This window comes from Calonectris borealis, chromosome 16 (genome assembly GCF_964195595.1).
Source record: "Calonectris borealis chromosome 16, bCalBor7.hap1.2, whole genome shotgun sequence".
NCBI lineage: Eukaryota > Metazoa > Chordata > Aves > Procellariiformes > Procellariidae > Calonectris > Calonectris borealis.
This window is the reverse complement of record NC_134327.1, coordinates 21,509,732-21,531,844: the sequence shown is the minus strand read 5'-3', so window position 1 is coordinate 21,531,844 and position 22,113 is coordinate 21,509,732. Positions and strand designations below refer to the sequence as shown.

The window sequence follows — 22,113 nt, the reverse complement described above, 5'->3', positions numbered from 1 at the left end:
TTTATTTGAAAGTAGTCGCAGGTTATTTCAAGGGTGTCTTTGGCCGTTCCTGTCCGATTGCCCTGAATCATCCCTGCAGCACATTTCTTACTCGGGGAAACTGCTGCTGGACGTGGTCTGGAGGCGGGTAGGGCTTGGTGGGCAGTGCAGAGCCGTGGGCAGTCCTCCTGCATTTGCGGGGAGTCGAGCGAGCTGCAGTGTCAGGTTGGCCGTAGCCCACACCGGCAGCAGGTCAGTGTTCAGGTACAGGAACACAGGCGAGCACAGCTCGTGGTAAAACTTCCTGTAAATACACCAGGAAATTGTTGGGATAAGCCAGAACTAGAGGCTGCAGGAAGCTTGCAGGAGATATCCTCACCTCTGTAATGTTTATATGGGTCAATCGGGGATCACAGAGCTCCCTGAAAATGGTGCTGCTTTGTACACGAGATTCCCAGCCCTGAATTGTGGTGGTGTCAAAGTCAGAATCACGGAAAAGCTGCTACAGCTTTTCCCTTCATCAAAGTAATTGCTGTTTTTTTTAACTGGAGGAGTTGCACAGTTTTGCAGCCTGTTTTTTTTCTGGGTCCCCCACCCACTTCCAGCCAACATGGATTTTGAAACTTGCTGAGAGCTCAGTTAAAATTCCAGACAATTAACTTAGCAGGGAGCTCTCTGGGATCAATAAGCGTGTGTGTGTCTAACCCTTGCTGAATCAACAGAACCCAGCCAGAACACATTCCTACTTTTTTTTTTTTTTTTAAATAAAATCTCCTTGTTTTAAGACCTGCTTAGGCTAAAATCTGACGCTTTGTGAAGATTACGAAATGAAGTAGCTGAACTGTCCTCTTCAAAGCCGCCTGCCTTATGAAAAGCATTTCTGTGTTTAATCTCCCTCGGCCGTCCCTTTAGGCTGGCAGCTGGAAACGCATCCCGCCCCGCGCAAGGTCTCGGTGCCTTTCAGCTGGCGAAATGTTTTCGGTTTGATTCTTGTAGATTTTGAGGAGGGGATGTTGCATGTGAAACTCTTGGGGGGAAAAAAAAAAAAGGAATTCATGTGGATTCCCGCTGTTTTAATCAGGAGTCGGAAAAACAAAATCCCAGGGTCCTGAGACTTTCCCATGGAGTTAATAAAAACCTTGAATGTTTCTTGAAGTGCGTTTTCACTGAGCGGTCAGGTACTCACCATAAGTGAAGGATTAGAAAAGTCTACGATTTAAGTAACTTTTTATTTAAGCGATAATAGCTTTAAGATTGAAAATAACTTACTTGAGGTTCAGCTGTGTTTGGTTTTCTTACTAGAGCAGGTAGCAAAAACCTACATGCAACACTGCCCTTCTCAGCTCCGGCTTCAGAAAAAAATGCACTTTACCCATTATCTGAACATATCTGTGCCAGATTTTGAAACGGTTTAAGAAATGTGCTGTGAAATAGAAGCGTTTTGGAGTAGAATTCCTCGGTCGTGGGCATTTTCATACCAGATTGGAACAACATGAAATAAATCTTTACCTGGGGGATGGAGGTCAGAAAAAAATGCATTACTATTAATTTGTAGTGTCCAACAGCCTGTCATTGTGGCTACTGACGCTCCGTTGACCTGTCGAGTAGGGAGGCACGGAAATGTTTACTGTTCTCTGCAGTGCAGGAGTCATTTCTCAGCCTGGAGTAACTGAAGATAAGTGATTTATTTTGTTTTTTAAATGTTGGTATGTCAGCTCTAGCAGCGTTTAGAGCATCGCAATGGAAGATGCTGCCGAACTGCGTAATCTCTGCATTTTTTTATTCTAAAAAATCTGCTGAGATACTAATTTATGAGGTGATTGTTCCTCTTTGTGCAAGACCTTGTGGTTGAGTTAACTTATTTCCCGGATGTTGTATAGCAATAGCTGTCCTGAATAAGCTGGTTTTTAAACCGTAGCATCTTTATCCTGCAGACCTTTTTGTTCATTTACTTTCTCACCTGAGTAAGAGCGCTGGAAGCTGGCAGAGCTGCTTGCAGCAAGAAGCGATAGCTGCGTGCAGCATTTGAAAGGCTGGGTCCCAATTTGTTTTGAAAATTTCCACAAACCCTTTTTTTTTTGCGTATGTGTGGAAGAATTTCTCGTTTCTGTTCTTGAGGGAATGTTGAAATAAGCTGTTTTGCATTATATCTGAGGGCCTGTTTAATCTTCCCAAGATTGAACTTCTATTCCTTGGCTTCCATGGAAACCCTAAATAAAGAGGAATCTGAACAAATGCAATAGAAGTATTTCTCTGGTAGCAAATGAGCATCTTGAATCAGCTCCAATTTTTTTGCAGCAGAAAGTTCATAAATCTTGACACGGTAGCTCTGCTTTCAGGAGAGCAAACGTAAAAAATTCCTCAAATGGCAGAAGACAACCCGTTATTAGCGTTGGATATTTGGAAGGTGTGCAAATGTGCGTGCTTATGTGAGAATATCCCGAAGCCAAAAGCATCGCCGTTACCCACTGTGTTTTTGTATGCGTAGCAAAAGGCCAATAGTCATTATAGTTAGGCTCCTGCAAATTAATTGGACATTGGTTATGGATCAGTGAACTTCAAAGAGGGTAACCCCCGAAGATCTCGGGCATTAACTCGCAGCTTCCGAAAGTGACACTAACGTGGTTGTGAGGGCGGCTAAATCGTTCATTAACCTTCTTCTGACACGCCGGGATGGCGTTCCTCGGCTCCGAAGAGCAGAAATTAAACCTGTGCCTGAGAACCTCCCTGCAGCCTGGTTTTTGAGCACTCCAGGAAAACACACACGTCTTAAAAAGCTGGAAATTTGGTGTTTGGTGGTGAAGGGTTGCAGTTGTCTCTTTTGTCGGGGTGGGTTTCTTCTGCCGTCTCTTTAGCTTTGCATCAGAAGGGGTTCCCCTCCCAAAGCGCTGGGGAGCAGCACTCACAGCCGTTGCCTTTGCTTTCCTCCCATGGTGGAAAGCAAGAAGAGCGTACGGTGTTATGTGTGAGCAGCTCTGCTTTCGTCTCTTCTGAAAGACCAGCAAGCAAGGTTGGTTCTGCCAGTTGCTTTGGGTTTTGACCCCTGTCATGAAGTGCACAACGTGTTGAAAAGGAGAGCTGGAGGTTGGTGATGAGAGGACATGTGGTGGTAGGTGAGGTCTCCAGTTTGTGGACATTGGGGAATATTGTGGTGGAGCTCAGATGGAGAAATTTCCCAAAGGGGGCTTTGATATACACGTGGTTTGGTTTTTTTTAAAGGAAGCCAGCTACATGATCTAAACTTTAATTTCCAGAGTGCTGAGCTGACCAAGCTCAAGTTTCACAAGTGTTGGTGGTTCACATGAAAAGGATGGGTGACGTGGTTCTCCACCGGGGCTGGTGGCAATCACCAGGAGAGTCCTTGCGCTTGTGCCCACGTACCGGCAGCCTCCCTGGACACGCGTGAGAGCAGCTCTCCCCAAAACATACAGCCAGCACTTCTTCATAACAGGTATGCAGAGAAAGCAAGTGGAGAAACAACTGAAGGAGGTTTTAGAGGGAGGTGACAACCTCTGGTCTGAGATGGTGCAGTGATGAACTGGAGCACGGAGAGGAACGGCGTAGGCTGGTTCAGGGAAGATGCGAGATCTCTCCATTGCTTAGGCAGCCTAAACGGTCCAGCGGTCAGAAGCTGGGCCTGCATCACAAAGAAGCTAAAATTTAGCTGGCAGACCTAATTTTGAGGTTTGCTGCTTCATTCATAATTAAATATTAAATTGCACACTTCTGACTCAAGACTGTGTGGTAAAGGAATCGGTGTTAATTGTACCGAATGGGTGGAAAACTGGGCATGCAAAATCACAAACGCTGATGTAGGAGCAGTCTGCGTTTAGAAAGATTAAGGCATGTGTTACTGTCTTACTGATGCTTCTTTTAACTGGAGAAGCAGCTTGAGCACCTTGGAGCTAGGCTGCTGGAGCTTCATGAGAGGTTGGTTGCTGGAAAAAAGCAGCTATGTAACACCCATATGTAAAGGTGGAAAGAAAAGTTTTGGATGCTTGAATTAAAATTGCTGGGCCCATAACAACACTTGTAATTGATACAACCCTAATTGGCGTCTGTGGCTATTTCCAAATTTAAAGAAAATAAGTTACAGAATGGTAGTTTTGGTTCTGCATTGTTCTTGAGAGAAGTTAGTGAGTCTAACGGGGAGGTGGGGTCTGATGCTAATAGCACAAAGTGGTAATTTAGTGACTCGGGCGCTGTAAGATATACAAGACAAAGACTGATGGTGGTTTTGCACAGAAGTTACGCCAGCTTTTTAAAATACATTGTTAAGCTGATGAAACTTCTGCATGGAAATGCTTACATTAACAGCATAAAGTATTTATACTGGCGGCTGCCAAGTTTTAAAATGGATTTTATTTGAAGAAGAATACCTTTTGTGCCCATAGCTTTGCCTCTACACAAATCAAGATGAAAAAGTGGTGTATTTGTTGTTTGGTTATGGATCAGTGCTTTGGCTTCTTTTTAAAGACAGGTAGTTAAGCTTTTAGCACTCTGTTTTGATAAATGAATAGTGTTTTCTCCCCTCCTCCAGCAAACAGCTACCTTATTTTGTTGTGATTGAGTTTTATTTAGATTACGGAATCTTTTCCCTTCCAAGCACGAAAGGAGAGTTATATCCCCCTCTTTTTGGTGCTGGGGAGGTTCAGAGTGGACATGGGGGGGGAAATCTTCATGAGAAGGGCGATGCAGCCCAGGAACGGGTCACCAGAGGTGGGGGGATCTCCATCCTTGGAGGGCTCCACGGCTGGGTTAGACAGAGCCATGCCCGTCTGGTCCAGTGGTGGCGATGGTCCTATTTTGATCTGCGCTTGCAATGATGGCACAAATCACGAGATACTGTGTTTTGAGAACTGGGTTGGAAGTCGGGCTGGTTTGGGTTCTGCCTGGTTTCAGAAAGAATTGGGTGCTAAAAGGCTGAACGGGAGCTGAACCGATCCCGGGAAGCTGAGAAGTGCACCCAGGAGGTGGGCCACGGGGTGGGTACACCTTGGTTTTGATCCGCCGTTCAACTTGGCTTTATGTTTTAAGAGTTTCTTTGTTGCCGCTATAATGGACTAATCCCTTGAATAATTAGTTACCATTGGACATTTTAAAAATGACTGCCTCTTGGATGTTTTAGTCTGTTAGATCCTGGATTTATTAACTATTGAGACAGACTGTGAAATCCTGTTACGCCAGGCTTTCTTGGTGGAAAAGGGACTGAGAAGGGTGTGGGGGTGTTGGGGGAACACACGCTGGCCTCGTGTTAGGGTAGAGCTGTTGACTTCCCCACCTTCCCAAGCCGTGCAAGAAGTCCTCCCTGCCCGCTGGGCTGGGTCGCTGGCCGCCGGAGCACACCGTGGTCATGGGTCATCCCTAGGTTTGGGGCTTCTGAAGGTGCTCCAAGAAGTTACAGCTGCACGGTGCAAGGCCAGTCATGCAGTCACGGTGCATCTAAAATAAATTTTATTAGAATCAGTGGAGAAATCTGGTTTCAGAAGGGGCTGTATGTATAGTGCAGAAAATTGCTGTGTTTAAAAAAAACTCAGAACGGAGGTGCTGATATCCTAAATCAGTTCCTGGAAATATCATTGGATTATTAGGCTCATCCTTAAGTCCATTAAGCAAATTACAGTTAATCAGTCAAATAAAAGAAGAAAGATCTTTTGCAAGGCCCTGTCTTTTGAGCCACATGCAGAAGCTGTAGTAATATTTTAATTTTCCGTCTGTCAGTGAATGTATGCAATCACTTCGCTTCCTTATGTGGAGGATTTGAAATTAGAAACTGAGGTTAATTATCTGCATTAAATGAAATATGTGAAGCCCACAAAAGCAAAAACCTTCACGATTTGGTACGGTCTGTTAAGCTAGGCAGGCTGTTTCAGAAGGAGAGGGGTTATTTTTTCCCGGTTTTGTTCCGATTGAAGGGTTTTAGTCACAGTAATTGAAATGATTAAAAAGTCAAATTGCTGGTGAATATAATTCTGAGCATCTTCCTGAAAAGATTTGACACTTCTGCTCTGCCTGGCGGCGTGGAGCAGCCGGTGTTGTGCCGTCCCGGCGTGGGTGAGGCTGGTTGTCCTTGGTGCCTTGTTACCAGCCTCTTCCATGGCAATGGGATGTCACGGCTCTGCTGCTAGGGCAGCGGAGGTGATGGAAGCGGAACAATACCGGAGGAGAGCTATGTTTTTGAGCGTATCAGATATAAAATGGGTCCAACACCATCCATCCTAATGCCAGTAATTAGCTAATTAGTGCCTGCTTCATTTGGAAGTGCAGCTTCAGACTCTACAAAGAAGACAATCCTCTTGGAAATACACCATCCCCAGCTGGTTTTGGGGTGATTTGTTCAAGAGGCTCATTTTTTTTCCCTACCGCTGCAATACAGACGTGGCTCAGGTTTGAGCTGCTCCGGGGGGCTGCAGCGCCCATCTCTGCTCATCAGGGGCAAAGACGTCCCTTCTCTGGTGCGGCCCTGAATCCCCTGCTCATCATCTGGGCACTTCAGGAAAGGTCTCTTCTGGAGACATGCATCTTCTCGTTCCCCTCTGCCATGTGCCAGAGCAAGCTGTTTTGCCCAAAGTCACGCTCAGAAGTTAAATTGCAGCAGGTCATGCTTGCATGTAAAAGCAAAACCATCATTACTCGCAGCCCTGGTCCGAGTTCTTCACTGTTGTTACGGCAGCGATGAATTCAAGTAGAACCATTGCAGTTTTAAGTGAGATTATCCAAATTCTATATAAAACCCACATGGAAATTGGATTTTACCTTTGAAGACTCCAGAGTACACTTTTGTGGTAAAACCTGGAATTTTTTGGTCCTGTGGCCCCCAAGATACAACCTGTCCTTAAAGTACCAGCTTTTAGAAGGTCTTTAGCTGATCTAAATAGCTAATAGATGAACAGCTTTCACCTATCCTGATGAAGAACAGCGGAGGGACGGAAAACTATAGCTAGAGGAAAAAAGCTCTTTGAAATACCCCAGTGAGACCTACTGGTTAGCACCAGGACCTCGTGGTAGTCCCTGGAGCTACCTCCAGAGCTAATGACCAGACGCTACTGGGTTTTATTCTTCCTTCAACCCTCCGACCCCCACATATTCCCTGTGCTGTTGTAGACTGGAGAGTCTCAGTCCTCTCCCTCTCTCCATTCTCATTTTCCTTTTTTCTGGAGGTTTGGGGTTTTTGTCATTTATCTCCAGGGTTCAGAGAAATGCTGGTGCTGGGAGGAGGAGAGCGGTAGGCGTGGGGAGGTGGGATTGCCTTTTTTTCAGCAGTCCACGTTTAAGTGGGTTAGCTCTGCTGGAAAACCGTGCCTGTAGTGTTCAACAGATTTACCCTTTTCAATCATAAATTTTGGTCTTTTTCTTGGCTGGCAGTCAGCTTTTCAGACTGGGTGAGATTTATCTGGAAGAGGGGCTTCCTTGTTCTGCCATTGCTGCCAGCCTGGTCCAGGCGGTTGCTTTGGGACCTCCGTCCAGCGCATGAATTCACGTGGGATCGGTCGTTTGGTAGCTGAGGACCTCTCCAAGCTTTCACAAGCAAAGTACGAATCAGAGCCGAGTCGCAGGAGAGCTCCTGGGAATTACAGGTAGGATCCAGGGAGAGAGGCACAGGGACTCTGTATCCAGCTGTAGCTACTGGGTTTAATTAACTTTCTCCTGGCTCTGCCCCGTGGAAGTCGGAGCTGTAAAGCCATTTGGCACCAGACATGCAAATGAGAGCTGGGCTGAAGCGACTGTTACCCTCGAGGATCCCAAAAGAGGAATCAACAAATAGAAATTATTCTATTAGCAGGGGCAAAGTTCACAGGTTAACCATCGTGTCAAATCAATGAAATACGGCCTTGATCTCCTGCACAAGGGCTTTATTGTGTATAAATAAGAGTGCCCGAGCAAAGACAGCAAGTTCTTGCACTGTAACATTTGCAGCGTGCTGAAGAAAGGGAAGCTCTGTAGAGATTGCAGCACGAAATGCCTCCTTCGGACATCGGCTTCATTCCTGCTTCAAAAGATTGTAAAACATGACCTTGGAACCTTCTTGCTCTCCTTATGGCCCTACCCAGATTGGATTTCCACAGGGCATGTATTTTTTATTTTTTTAATAAAAAGTTGGGGTCTTTGGCTAAGAAGGCTTGTCTTTGTACTTTTAATTCAGTCCATGTGACTGTCATAACATTTATTTCTTAGGAAATGAAAAATGCTCCTTCTTGAGCAAAGCCACAAAAGAAAGCCGTTGGGTACGCTGGCAACCTCAGGTGTGTGCAGCATGTGTCTTCTGCTGATCTGCTAGCACTGGATGAAGACCATCACCCCTTTGTTGCTTGGTCCAAGGCTCTGCCAGGAAAAGAAAGGGCAGAAGCTGCCTTCTTTGTTGTGGAATTATTTATATTTAATGTGTCTTTGAACATCTGCACGTTCAGGGAAGCTTTGTTTTCCTCTCTTGGGAAAAGCTTCTTTGAAGAGGCTCACTTGACCTCTTTTCTTCAAGATGGGCCAATGCTGGCAAAAATAGATGAGCTTGAAACAAGATGGAAAAGGGCAGCGAAGGATGTGTGGATGTGTCACTGCAGTGGAGGATTTGTCACGTTGTAAAACAGCCTTGCGGTTTTCCCCTCCAGATATACGCAGTGAAGTTTGTGACCCGGGGGTGATTTGAGTGCTGCTGGCTGGGGAAATTAGCCCAACTGGAGGCATTTGAGAAGGCTGAGCACCCCGCTGTCCACGAGCGGTGGGTTTGGGTCTTCCCCAAAGGGGGCTGGAGGAACCTGCTAAAACTGATCTGTAAACCTTCCTTCTTCTGAAGAGAGGAAGCTTTCCAAATGGGCATGGGAAAAACTTTCCTTTGGTAATCCTGGAGATAACAGGTCATGCAGCTTCACCCAGCGATTCTTGCACCATAACTTGTGGTCAGGCCGAAGTGTCTATTTTAGAAAGGCATCCAAGTGATGGGAGGTCAAGCAGCATTTTTGTTATCTCTTCCCGTGGTTAGTCACTCTCACTGTTCTCAGTGTGTTCCTTATTGCTCGCTTCAGTTTTTTCCAGCTTCAGTTTCTAGCTGCTGGGTTTTGGTGTGTCTTTGCTCACTTTAGTGGCCCCAAATACCTTTGCATGTTTGAAAAAACCCTACTGAAAGGGTGTGAAATGTTCTCCTCAAGTGGCAGCAGCTTTGTTATGGAAGGCCCTTTGGTTTTATTAGACTTTTCAACCCTCCGGTCGACTGTTAAACAAGCCGTAGCTTGTCATGGTTGACAAACCTTCGCTCTGGTCTCAGACCTAACCTACCAGTTTAAAAGGCAGTATTCTTTTGTGTGCAGGTTTCTGGGTGGGGACCATCGGGCTTCTAAGGGAAATTAACTTGCGGCCTCTCTTTCCCCCTCCCATCTCAAATAAATTAAGTTTTGTGTTAACTGTTCTGTCACTTCCAAAGGCCAAAAGGAAATGTTAGCCTATGCTTTAGGTTTTCTGCTACACACTAAGCGAGTAAGTAGGTGGGAATATGTAATTACAGTAAAAACAAAACAGCTGCACGATCAATGTCAGCCACTGAAGATAAAATGTAGAAAGTTCTTTTTCGAATGATTCATCCATAATTATTTAAAAACACGTTGAATTTATTCTTAAGCTTTGGAGAAGAATTCTTGCAAGGCTGGCGTTTGCCGTCCGTGATGTTTATACACCTGAGTAAATGCCTGTCTCAGCAGTTTGTCAGCGTTGAGCGCTCCAGATCTAAATCCCTTCGAAGGTAAACCCGGCGCACCTTTGTCTCCGCCGGCCTTTCCGTCCCGAATTTTGGCTGCTGAGGTGGAACCAGTCGTAGCAGTGGCTGGCATAGGATAGGCAGGGTGCCGAGGCTCACACCGTTTTAATAACTGTTCCGTGCAGATTTGGCTGGCAAAGGTTGTAGCAGCTGGATGACACAAATACGCTGGTGGGACTGGTGGAGCGGTGGTTGGGGAGCAGCTTTGTGTGCCCGCAGCCACGGGGCTACGTCTGCTCTCCTCTTTTCACGTCCCTCCAGCAGTATCTGTTGTATGGATTGTAGTGGTCCGGGGAAGAAGGGAGGGAAGCTCCTTCGGATGGTCCCTCTGGCATGCAGCAGACTGGCCACATCTGATTTTAGGGGCGTTGGAAGGTACAGCGCTTTTCCTCGTGGCGTGTCGTTGCAGGTACTGCTGTTTCCTGCCCAACTGGGCAAAACTCAGTATTTTTATTTTCAGCCCTGCGGTATTCAGGAGAAGGTAGCCTGCGCTGAGAGAGGGGCATTTTTCACATGCTTCTCTCTCTCTGTGATTGCCAAGAAGTTGCAAATGTGCTCCATAGAACTGGCTGAAAATTGTTCGGGGTTGTTGTTGTTTTTATGCTAACAGCGCTCTGCCCGACTCACCGGCCCAGATAAGCATCCGTGCAGGGCAGGGCTCTTGCCCACGTGGCCGGGAGGGCAGCCGGCACTGCAGTGGGTGTCACTGCCGAGCAACCAACGCCTTGCAGTTTCATCAGGCTCAGGGTGCGTTTTTCCTCCAGCGAGAGGCACGGCACGGCGCGGGTGCCTGCTGCAGCCTGCGCTGCCTTTCGCTTTGCTCCACTGCAGCAGAGCAGGGAGAGGAGGGGAAAGATCTCCGAGACCGACGAGTTGCGTCTCTGATCCAGACATTCGCAGGGTGCCCTCAGTCCCCGGGACAGTTCATCAGTCAGGCCTCACTGCTCCGTGGATGGAAGAGATGAGCAAATATGGGGAAGGCAGAAAGCCCAGCGCTTGTTCTAGCCCCTCTCCTGCTGCCTGCAGCTGCAGCTTTAGTCAAGAGCTCAAGGAGGCTTTTCTGATCCTGCAGCAGGCGTGGCAGAAAAGTCAGCTGGCCCCAGGTTGATCAATTTTCCTTTCTTGATGCGGTGCTAGAGCTCCTCTCCTTGAGAGCCGACTGTCCCTTGCAAATATTATTGGCTTGGGCACTCTCAGCCGGGAGAGGTGGCTTGTTGGAGCTGTAGCGACTGAGCTGATACCCCACCAATTTTATAGTGAAGATGCTGGCCTTGCAGTCCTCCAGTGCCTGCCCACAGCTCTTCCGCGTGCTCAGAAGGGTAGATTCTTCCTACAGCTCGCTGGATTTGCCTCCCCAATGGTAGGATACACTGGAGAGGCAGCAGTTGCTTGGGCTCAGCAAGGTCATCGGGGTTTTGGTCCCTGATGGTGACGCCCTGAGTCAGCTCTGTGTGGATTGCTCCCTTTCTCACCTCATGTAGGTTCTTCTGTCTGGAGCCATCAACCACATTGCCAGCAGTCAAGCTACGAGCAACCCTTTTTCTTTGTTAATTGCTGCCTGTGGCTTGGCACCAGCAACGTCAGAAACCCTCCCAGGTAGCCCATCTTGGGCTGTGGACTTGGGTGTAGTGTGTTGCCTCAGGTGGCACGGAGTGGCATAATCCTCTCACTTCCCAGCTTTGGAAATCATCCTGGAAGCCTGAGCTGAAGAAAGAGGGCGGGACTGGAGCCAAACCTCTTGTTCCAGATGGGACAGTAGTGGCAGGAACACCTATTGTCCACAAAGGTGTTGCCAAGCCACAGAAAGCAATTAGCAGGGAAGAAAAATGTGCTCCCTTTAAAATTTGAATTTTAAAAATAGTTTTTTCGTTTTAAATTGAACATACATATGTTGATATGCCAAGTAGGCAAAATCGGGATTGTAGGAGCAAGCATCTGAAATTATCTAACTCATGTAGTTAGCAAGTTAATAAAACAGGTTTGTCAAACGGGATTATATTCAGTCCTGAGCGATAGCTGAGCATGAGCAGGATTTATAACATCAGGTTGCTCTGTGTAGAGGACAAGTAAAACAGTCCTGGAGTATGGTAGAGAGGTTTCTTTCTAACCATACTGCTGCCAATGCGGTTATGGTGGAGATAGAATTTGAAAATTATTTTTTCCTCCTTTTTAGGGTCAGCTGTTTGTGTTACAGGTCTAAACTGTGTATTAAACAGTCAACTCCTTTTTCACAAGCTCTCCCTTTCATACAGGGGACCTTTCTGCACCAAGTCCCCCTCCCCAGCTGATGTTGCAACCATGGTTTATATTTGTGCTAGGCTGCTGGATTTCACCTGTTGCTATCTTAGTGCATCAGTTCCCTCTGTACTACTGTATTTTGAGCGTGAATTTGGAAACAGAGAGCAGGATTTCAGTGGTGGGGACCTCAGGGGTGGGAAATCCTTCTCAGGTGCTGGGGGTAGCATGGAGATGGGGAGCATGGAGATGGGGAGCATGGAGATGGGGAGCATCAGCGCAGCGGTGCTGTAGCGGGGAAGGAGGGGAGGGCGGTGGGAAGCATCGCCTGCAACCTGCGCCCTGCAGCGATCCGGGCTTGAGGAGGTGGAATAGAGAAGAGGGTAGATGGTGTGGCCCTGCGTTGGCTGGGGACCGGCTGACCGTGCGAGCTGTGTGAGGTCAGAGTGCCCCCGAGTCCCGGAGGAGTGCCTTATTAGCGTTTTACTATCCTTCCTACCCCTGGCTTCCCATATAGACAAAACAGGCATTTGTCATTTCTTGGGGAGAAGTGTGTTAAAGCTTGTCCCAGGCTCTTTCAAGCACACTGTTGGCTTTCCTTGAGTTAATCCTTCCTCCTTGCTCTTCCCATGGTCCCTATGATGCAAGATCAGAAAAGGCTCTTCCAGTATCTCACCATAGCTGATAATAATTCTACTTCTCTCACCAGATTTCTTAAAATACTCATGTTCTTAGTAAGTAGCCATGGCCACCATGACAGTAGTCCTGCTTCAGGCTGGAGGTTGGACTACTCTGCTGCTCCAGAGGTCCCTTCCAACCAATACCGCTGTGATTTTAGTTCTTAGTTAACTGCCGAGCAGATCCTCCTCTGTCACATGCACGTCTGAAGGACTTCATCAGCTTTTACGCAACAACGAGCCCCGCAGAAATTCATATACTCATGCAGCTGAAGTAGTGGCACTAACTGCTGGACTGGTGGCTAGGAGACAGGGAGCCATCACTGGAAAGAATCGTAAAATACAAGAGCCCTGTTCTGAGATAAAAGTGCAGTTCCAGCAACCCAAGCCACATGAGCAAGGAAAAACATTTTTTTTTCCCCCAAAAAATATGCATCAAAAGTGAGGGATGAAACCGCCATACTAGAGCGGCCATCTACACTAGATCATATCCTTGTCCATCTCTCCTCCTCTGCACCTCTAGGGGTGTTTTTAAATCTCCCTCATCTAAAAGGTTAAGCTTTAAAAATGAGAAAGGTATGTTTCCTTTCCTCTCAATCATTTAATGAGTTTTAGTTTGCTGTTTGATCCTGGTTCTCGTGCATTGACTGCGTGGGAGCTACAGCATTGGGTTACAAATAAAGCAGGTGGCTGTTCCTTTAAAAACTATAAAGCTTAAATCAAATTATGCAGTATTGAAATCGAGCATATTTTTCAAATAACAGAAGGAATGGATTTTTTGTTGTTGTTGTTTGTTGGTATGCACATTAGGATCCTCCCATATTTTTAAATATCTGATCTAAAATCTGTTCTCCTGGTGGTGAATTTCTCTTTGCAGCGTGGTGACCAGAGGTCCTTCATCTCGCCTCCGAGGCCAGTGAAGGTGGGAACGGGCAATGCACTATTTTTAGAAATCAGCAGTGATACATTCCAGGAACTCCTGCAGAATTTTTCAGAACTGAGTTTGAAGGTTTTAAGCACAGATAGGGAAATATGTCATCTGTGTAAATTGCTCTAAATTACCTGCAATTTGTTGGGAGTTGCCATTTCTAAGTGCTTATTGCAACTCTAGATATTTGAGGAAGCTTTTGATTATCCTGAGCTTGTAAAATGTAATGGGCTATTTCTTAATTGTTGTCCTCTGTGAAGTATAATTACCTGTAATGTAGAGCTTTTTATTTGTCAATGCCGCAAACAGGAAATCAAGAATGTCTGATTGAGATAAGTTTGGGGACTCCACCATGACTTGTAATTGTGTCAGGTGACTCGTTTGTACTGGGACTGGTCTCTCCTGTAAAGTCCTGGAGGCCTTCAAAGAACCTAGGAAACTTAAATACCGTCTTTATGTCTTGTTGTGCAGAAGTCTGGCTTGTACTTTCCTAAAACACTCTTCAAACAACTACCGTCGTCTTAGCAAGGTAGTGGTATCTCTTCATTCTGTATGGCATGAAGTTTCAGGAGGAATAGGCTGAGTTGGAATTAATTGCTTAAATGCAGTTAATCAGAAGATGTGGTAGAGCTTGCTGACGTTCAGGAATACCGTAGAGAAATCAGTTAATTAAAACTCAGCCTGAAGGAAGATGATAGCTATAGAGAATCCCAGTTCTCATCGGTGTGTGATGGTACCTGGATGTAGAGCAGAGAATAGGTCTTGAATGGCCATGCCAAACTCAGATCTACTGCAGACTGAAAGTATGTCTTAGCCCAGTCCGACATGTCTGCACAGGGAGTTGGTCCTCACGTCCCATTTGCTGCCGCCGCTCGGCTGCCCTTGACCCAACCATGCTGGCATTCCTCTAGGACCAGGGCACGGGCTGGGAATGTGGATCTGCTGGGGTGACTTGGTTGGGGGGTATGTTGCATGGCCAAGGTCTACCTGTAAACTTGCGTCTCCCCGGGTTCGTGTCATGCTCGCTCATGCTGAAGCTTTCATTGTCGTCATCTTCCCAAGTTGCATCTGTCCTTGGTGGGGCATTAAACATTATTACTTAATTGAACTTACACATTATTGGGGAAGTCTTCGTTGTAGTTCTGGGTGGTTTTCATGTTTTGCAGCAGCAATAGAAGTGTCAGGCAGGGTACCTTCACCCCTCCTTCATCCCCACCCAGGCTTGGCTGTGCTGAGCTCTGGGGAGCGGTGGAGCAAGATGTAACATAGGTTGACATGGCCAGCCTGGGGTTTTACATTCGGTGTAAGGGAGACGTCAAGGGGAAATGAAAAGCCCTCTCATCCCCGCTGCAGTCCTGGGAGATGCTGTGCCAAGACAAGTTTATGAACGGCTCTGCTCCCATACCCGGGGGTTTCCAGAACTTTTGTGTGCGTGTGTTTTCCTTATGTGCAGTCTGTAGGTTTAAATATCCTCCTCACTGTGCCTTTAGAGCATGACTTAGAAGCAAGAGCCGCTTGAGAGTGTCTTCCAGGAGTGCCTGGCCGATTCTGCCACCCAAAAGCAGCAGCGCAAGCTTCCTTTGGAGGAACTTCCTAAAAACAAAACCTTAAAATAAAAACCCTCTTCTTGCTAAACTAACTCTCCGCAAACATAGAATTATTTCGTTTTATTTTTGCTCTTTTGATGGAGAACCGGTGCCGAACAGTTCTCAGGGAGAGCGGTGAGTCAGCTCGCCCAACAGTGACTCTATTGATAGATGGAAGGAGTGGCGCTGAAGTCTGTCTAGTCATTGTTGGTGCTTGGCTGGAGCGCCGGGGGCTCCGAGGGCAGGCTCAAACACCTCTCGCCAGCCTTGGGAGATCAAACACGATGAGTCAGGCCGCAGAAAATCATGATAGGGCCCAAATTAATTAAATCCTTTTTTTTTTTTTTTTTTTTAAACTCTGTTTTGAGAGCAGGAAGGGAAGGACACGCACGCACCGGGGTGTGTGGGACCCGCCAGCTCGTGTCTCGTTGCAGGTTGACTTTTCTTGCATCTCCTGAGCTGCTCCAGTGGAAACTCGGCCCCTGCTCTGCTCCAGAGCGAGGGACCTGTCGACTTTCTCCTCTCTGGATAGCCTCTCATTTCTCACCTTTCTATGTAAGGATGTGAGGCAGAGCTGGAAAATAAACACTTAGCACCGACACGCCACTCTTACGTATCCCGCCTTCTGGTTATTTTTCATTTAAAAATGCATATAAGCCAGAAAACGTTTCAAGAGGGGCTTCAATTCATTCTAACTTCTGTGTAATTTTGATCAAGGTAGAAGCGGCAGGAGATGTCTAGATGGTGGGAAGTGCGGCCATGCTGCAGACCTGCCAACGGCTTTTCCCCAGGTTTTCCCATCTCTTTTTCCCAAAGCACGGCTTGCTGTCGAAGCTGGGGAGCCACATCCATGAAGCCCACAGCTTCCGACAGAGCTTTGCCTATAAACCGAACCTTAAAGGTCATGGGCGTGAAAAAGGTCATGGGCGTGAAGGACCATATCCTATCAATGCACCAGCTCTTCACGCCAGCCCGATATCCCATGCCATGCCTTGGGTTGGTACTGTCCCCTGGGCGAGAGAGGGTTACATCGGGCACTGAAGGCCTCGAACTTCACTTTGGTCTATGAAACGCAAGTGCCACACACTTTGATACCTCAGGCCATGCCGCCCCGAGCTTTCTTCAGGTGCTCTGAACACACGGTGTTCACCTCCCATCTCACCAGGCACCAGGAGCCGGCCAATTTTCAGCATAACGCACAATCTCAACTATTTTATTGCTTAATTTAGGCCATAAAGTCCCTTTGATGTGTTGTGTAATGCAACGTTCATTCTGAAAAAGTGGGTGGAGTAGCTTTATGGTATTATAAAAATAAATAAAATGCCTGGCAGGATTTTGAAACCACATGGTCATTCCTCCTCTCTCCACAGATAAGTTGATTGTTGAGAGAGAAATCTTGCTTAATATCTAACTTTGGGTGATTTATTTCTCCCGAGTCCTTTCATCTCCAGCATGTATTGGGTTATCTGTGACTTCTAATCTGATTGTTTTAAGCGTGATCAAAGAAACCAAGAGAATGCGCTTTATTTTCCCACTGTATGAACAGAATGCTGTTTGTACAGCGCATTACATCACCTGTTCCTGCTGCTCCTGAGTCCTGCACCAAATGGCTGCGGTATAAATAGAAAACAGAATGGACTTGTAGGGGGTGATGAAATTTGTTCCACTTGCCGAGTAAAACAGAGTTAACTCAACGAATGCTTTCTTCACGCCCGACTCTACCTCGGCACACAGCAACACGGGCTGAAAATGTTTGAAATAACTCGCTCGTGCGGGGTATCGAGACGGCATTCGGCAGCGTCGAGGAGCCGCGCCGAAAATCCGCGGGAGATGGCAGGCAGGGAGATTGCCGTCGTTGAAATTGCTGGGATTCTTTCCAGGCTATGCAAAGAAAGAGTTTGGCCTTGCGTCGGAGTCGTCGTGGTGTTCTAGCTGCGGTGGTCCACGGGCAGGGTCTGCAGGGAGAGGTGGTCGCCGTCCTTGCCCAGGCTTGGTGCTGCAGGATCCCTGCACACGTGGAGCTCTGTGCCATCCCAAAGAAACTTCTCTGTCGAAAGCAGCTTGCTCTTGGAAGGTCTGGAGGAGGTAGACCACGGGGACCCACCCGGTTGTTGCTGCAGGACGCAAACTGTGCATTTCTGGGGGACGAGCACTGAGGAGCGGCTCCGATTCACGGTGGGGGCCTAGAAGGTGCCTCTGAAGGTGGGCCTGGGAGCTGCGTTTCTCTGCTTGCTCCTTAAGACCCTGAATTCAAGAAAGGACGTTTATTTTCTGACATGTCTTAACGCTTCACCACCACGTAACCTCAGCACTTCATGGAGGACGGCTGCCCGTCTCTCCGCAGCTTTGCCACGTCTCCTCCTGCTAACGTCTCCTGGCCTCTTCAGGGGCACTGAGCAGCATTTTCACTCCAATTATCTAATTGATTAACATATTTAACTTGGAACGTTTGTTCTCAGCCTGTGTTTGACTTTCATTTTCTTGCTTTTCTTGCAGACCAGGAGGGTAATCTGAGGGCCTGAAAGCTTGCTTGCTAGCTTTTCCAAGCTACAGCTGTTGGCCTTAAAAAAAACAAATTAAAATAAAAAAAAAAAATGCTCTCTCCTTACTGACCTTGCCTTGACACACCTACAGGCCCTCATGAAAATCCCACCCTGGGTAAATAGCTCACGTTTTTATTCAGAGGAGAACTGCCATGCACCAAAGGGTCAGGGAAAATCATTTGGGAGATAAGTGGTGGTTTTATCTTAAGCAATTAGTCCTTAGTGTTGCCTTGTTTTTTTTAATTTTCTAATTGGCTTGGAGGTTGTTCTTGTGCAGCATGTGGTCGCTGGAGGAATACTAAACTTGCAAAAATGGCTAAAACTTGTCTCCCCCGCCCCGTCCTGCCCCTGCCGCCCCTCTCGCTGGGAGGCAGAAAGCCACCGGCATTTCTGACGTGCCATTAGAGCGGGATGAGCTTAGGGCCACTATCTCCCGCATCAGCCTCCGGGTAGTGATCGTCTGATACGTGGAAAGGTTTTGCCCATCCATCATTAAGCTGCTGGTGGTTTTCGCTCTCTGTAATCCCCAGGTGGAAGGAGCAGGAAGGAACCAGGGAGAGGACTGAAGCATGGAGATTTCCCTTTGGATGTTGTCGCTGCGTGGGTTAGGGTCGGGATCAGCATGGCTTCGGCAGTGCCGACTGCTCAGGCACAGCCAGGTCTCCTCCTTGCTGCAGCCATCACCCTGTGCAACGGGGAATTGTCTTTCTCCGAAGCAAACCGAGCTGCTCTGCAATTTCTTTACAGTGAATTATAGGAAAATAAGTTTGTCCTTCTCCCTTGAAAGCTGTGCAGCACCAACCTGGGACTGACTAAATCTTTCAAAGTTCCCCTGCGGGGTGCTGAGCAGTGGGAACGACTGCGCGGTTACCTGGCCTTGTCCTACCCGCAGATCTGCCGCCGCCGGCCGAAGCGGTGATACCGAGCTCGCTCTCCGGAGGGTCACCGGCAGCGGCTTGGTGCTCGCCTCAAGGTCATATTGCAAAGGTTGCTGTGCCGAAACACTTCTTTTTTATTGTTTGCACCGCGGTCGCGTTTGGAGGCCCCTGCTTGCTCGGCTGCAGGGGGACGACGACGTTACGATTTGCATTAGGACGGGGGATTTTCCAGCCCTCGAGGAACAGCATCTTCCTTAGGGAAGTTTTAGTTTCCTTTTGGCGTAGCTGGATGGTGGGCAGGGGCGGCCGTCTGGGAAGCTCCTCTGGCTCTGAGCCCTTGTGGGGGAAAGGGACTGAATGGATGAAATGATGAAATCGGCTGTTTTATTGATGCTATTGCAGATCCTAGAGGTTGGACTCTGCGAGACACCCAGACCAGCACTGAGACAAACTGCGTCTGCTTGAATGCACCAGTTGGGCTGTTAGGGTTTAATCTGTGCAGTGCTCCTTCCAGAACAGAAATCTGTATTTCAATGTGATACACTACTAGGTTTTCTTTTTCCCCCAACTGTCTTATGCAAAAGCACTTAACGAGTCGCTTCAAAAGCATCCAGAGGTGTGAATTACAGCTGATGTAATTAATTTGTGTTTGTGGGCCTGGCCCCCTGCAGTCTAGGTGGCGTGTTGGGCTGGCAGTTAAGAAGAACAAAAGTCTAATCTTGGGGAAGATTAGGAAATCTTTGACAAAGGTTAAGCCAGGGCGCTGCTGCCTTATCATTTGTACTGGTGTCCTGTGGCAAATCTGTAATTTAAGCCATGAACAGTAGGCAGGCTGTTCCTCACGCGAGCTTTAAAGCAGCAGCAGCATCTCTGCTCACCTGCCTGGTTGTTTTGCAAAGCAAAGCCTTAAAAAATGGTTAGGCATAAAATAAGACCGGGGCAGCTCTAGATCCTAAAGCCACTACAGGGGTGCCCATTGCAAGGACATTCAGAGCCGGAGCCCGCTGTGTGACTTTTGAAGTCTCTCCTTCCCAAGGCCATCTCCGTGCTGTCCCCTGTCTCTTCTGCTCATCTATTCTCAACCTTCCCATCCAGCGGTGAGCGAGCAGCACAAATACTGTGCATCGACCGGGCGCTGCAAGGAGAGCTGGAGATGAAACGGGAGGGAGGCAGACGGACCAGCAGGCAGCTCCGAAAGGGGAAAGCCGGCCTTGCCTTTCCTGCGGGCTGCCTTGGCGTGCTGAGCCCCAGCCCGGCTGTAGCAGGATTTAGTCCCAGCACACTTCCAGCCAGCATGTCGTGGCAAGCTTCCCCAAGCAGCAGTTTCCACTTTTCCTCTTTGGTGTCTATTGTTTTGTTATTTGGGGAACTGGAATCCATGATCGAATTTGAAACATGGTTAGCATTAGCCTCTGACGCAACAGGGTTGTTTTTTTTTCCTTTCAGATTGGTCTGAGCCTGAGCACATCTTCCCCTGGACAACTTGAGGGGTCTGCAGCTCTCCTGCGACCCACGCGCTCGGGCAATGACACAGTGTTGTGTTTAGTGCCGAAAGACCATCCCAATTAGTCTCAGCAGAGCTGCAACGTGCTGGCTTGGGCTACCTCGGGCAAATAGTCACTTGATCGCAAGTGGGTTTCCAAAAGAGGGGGAGGCTGGCTGAGTGCTGATGGTTTAGATTTAGTCATTTAATGAACAGCATCAGGAATAGGTTACGTTCTCAATTATTTTGATTTTAATCTAATGTGTTAATAACGTGAGGCTCTTCAGATGAAAATGTGTTTCCAAGTTGCTTTAAGTATTTGCTAGCATAGTAAGTTGAAGACATATGTGAAAGAAAGGGCCATCTGATGAGCTGCTATTGTTCTCTTAATTCAACCCACCCCGTTTGGGCCACTCTGCATGAATGGCTTTGTGTTTGCTAATAAAATCATGCTATGTTCCCTGCAACACATGTTCTGCATGTCCCAGCTAGTCAGCAGCAGTAAAACCTTATTTTATAGGTTTATAATGTTACCTTCTCAACTGTGGCTTCTTTTAGAGACACCCGTACTTCCAGGGTTGACCTTGACACACTTGAGCACACAGGGGTGGCTTTGAGAGCTGCCATAACCCCGTGTTTCTGGCACATCTTCCTCCTTTCCCTCGCTACCTTGGGCTCTTGCTCCCTGCATGGCTTGTCAGCGAGTGTGTGTACCTCCCCACCTAAAGGGTTGTGTTAGCACGTTGGAAGAGAAGTAGAAATGTGCTCCTTGGGCTCATCCAAACATTTTGGGGAGAAGGCAGAGGATGCAGTCCAAGTTACTTCTCAGGCTGGCTCACGGAGGGTCCGAGAGCGTCTGCGGGAGCTGTGGCTGCTCCACAGCCCTTTTATCTGCTGGGTTTTGGAGACCCAAAGAAGCTGTGGGAAGAGCTCTGCTGTTGCATGAGCCCAGGAGAGCTGCAACCAGCCTGACAGTTTCTTTGGGCAGTCCCTAAGACAGGGGGATGAAAAGCAACCTTCTGCCTTAGCACAGCGTCGCAGAGGGGGGCTGCTCTTAGCAGTTGGCTGGCAGTGGTCCTCCAGGAGCCACGTCCAAGCTGGGGGGGAATCAGTATGCATAGCAGTTGCTCCCGTTCCTTGGCACATTGTTCTTCTAAGAGCTGTAGGGTGGGGGGGATTAGACCAAGTTCTTAGGGGAGGAGAATAGCCAGCAGGGGATGGCTGGTCATTTTTGTTCCTTTTGTGGCACAAACAATCTCTCCCTTACTACTCGTAGGGGCTCATGAGCCTTTGTGATGTTTATTAGGCTGAAAGATTTGGAGACCTTTGGTCTAGATAGCTCTCCAACTGAGAAGGGGAATTTAGGCACTTGTGATAGCGTGGCCAAAGAAATTACAATAAATATTTGGGAGATTTTAGTGTTTGGCATTTGTCAAGAATGGTTTAGCAGAATGAAATCTTCAGTGGAAAGGCTGGAAGTCCAGCTGAAATGACAAAGATGTGCCTGGGCTGGCGTTGGCACATCTTCCACACTTCAGGGATTAGAAGGAGTTGTGTAATAGCAGCGTAATGATCTGCAGAATTGGCTCATTTAAACTTCAGCTGCTTTTGTTTAGGAGATGGACTTAAAATCTGAAACTGGGTCAAAATCTTTTCTTGCTCTAGAACTAAAAGCTCTACGCGTTTCAGACTTCTGTTGAAGAGACCTCTCTCTTATCACTGTTCAACCAGCCCTCCTGGGCTGAATTTCAGCCAGACAGGTGACCTTGGCCTGCTGGTCCTTGTCACTTGGGAAAGTGACATTGTCCAGGATGAGAAAAGATTTTGTAGGGTCTGATGATCACGTCCTCTCCTGCTGATCAAATCACGGTCCTTGGTCCTCTTTAGGACTGATAGAATCATCTCCTCTCTAAGACTAGCAGCTGAGCGGGCACTGTTCTGGGGGTATATTCACTCTTCTGGATTCTTATCACATTTTCAGTGAAGGTCAACAATGTCAGAGTTTTATCGCTTCATGAACTTCCCCTAAACTCCCAGGGAGACAGAAGTCTTCCTCAGC

General features: G+C 47.5%; 1 protein-coding gene across 3 annotated transcripts in view; it reads left to right on the top strand.

Annotated features, from left to right (window-relative positions):
- AXIN1 (axin 1) overlaps window positions 1–22,113 on the top strand; it is a 73,570-nt gene that overhangs the window by 3,503 nt on the left and 47,954 nt on the right. The gene's annotated exons all lie outside the window — the stretch shown is intronic.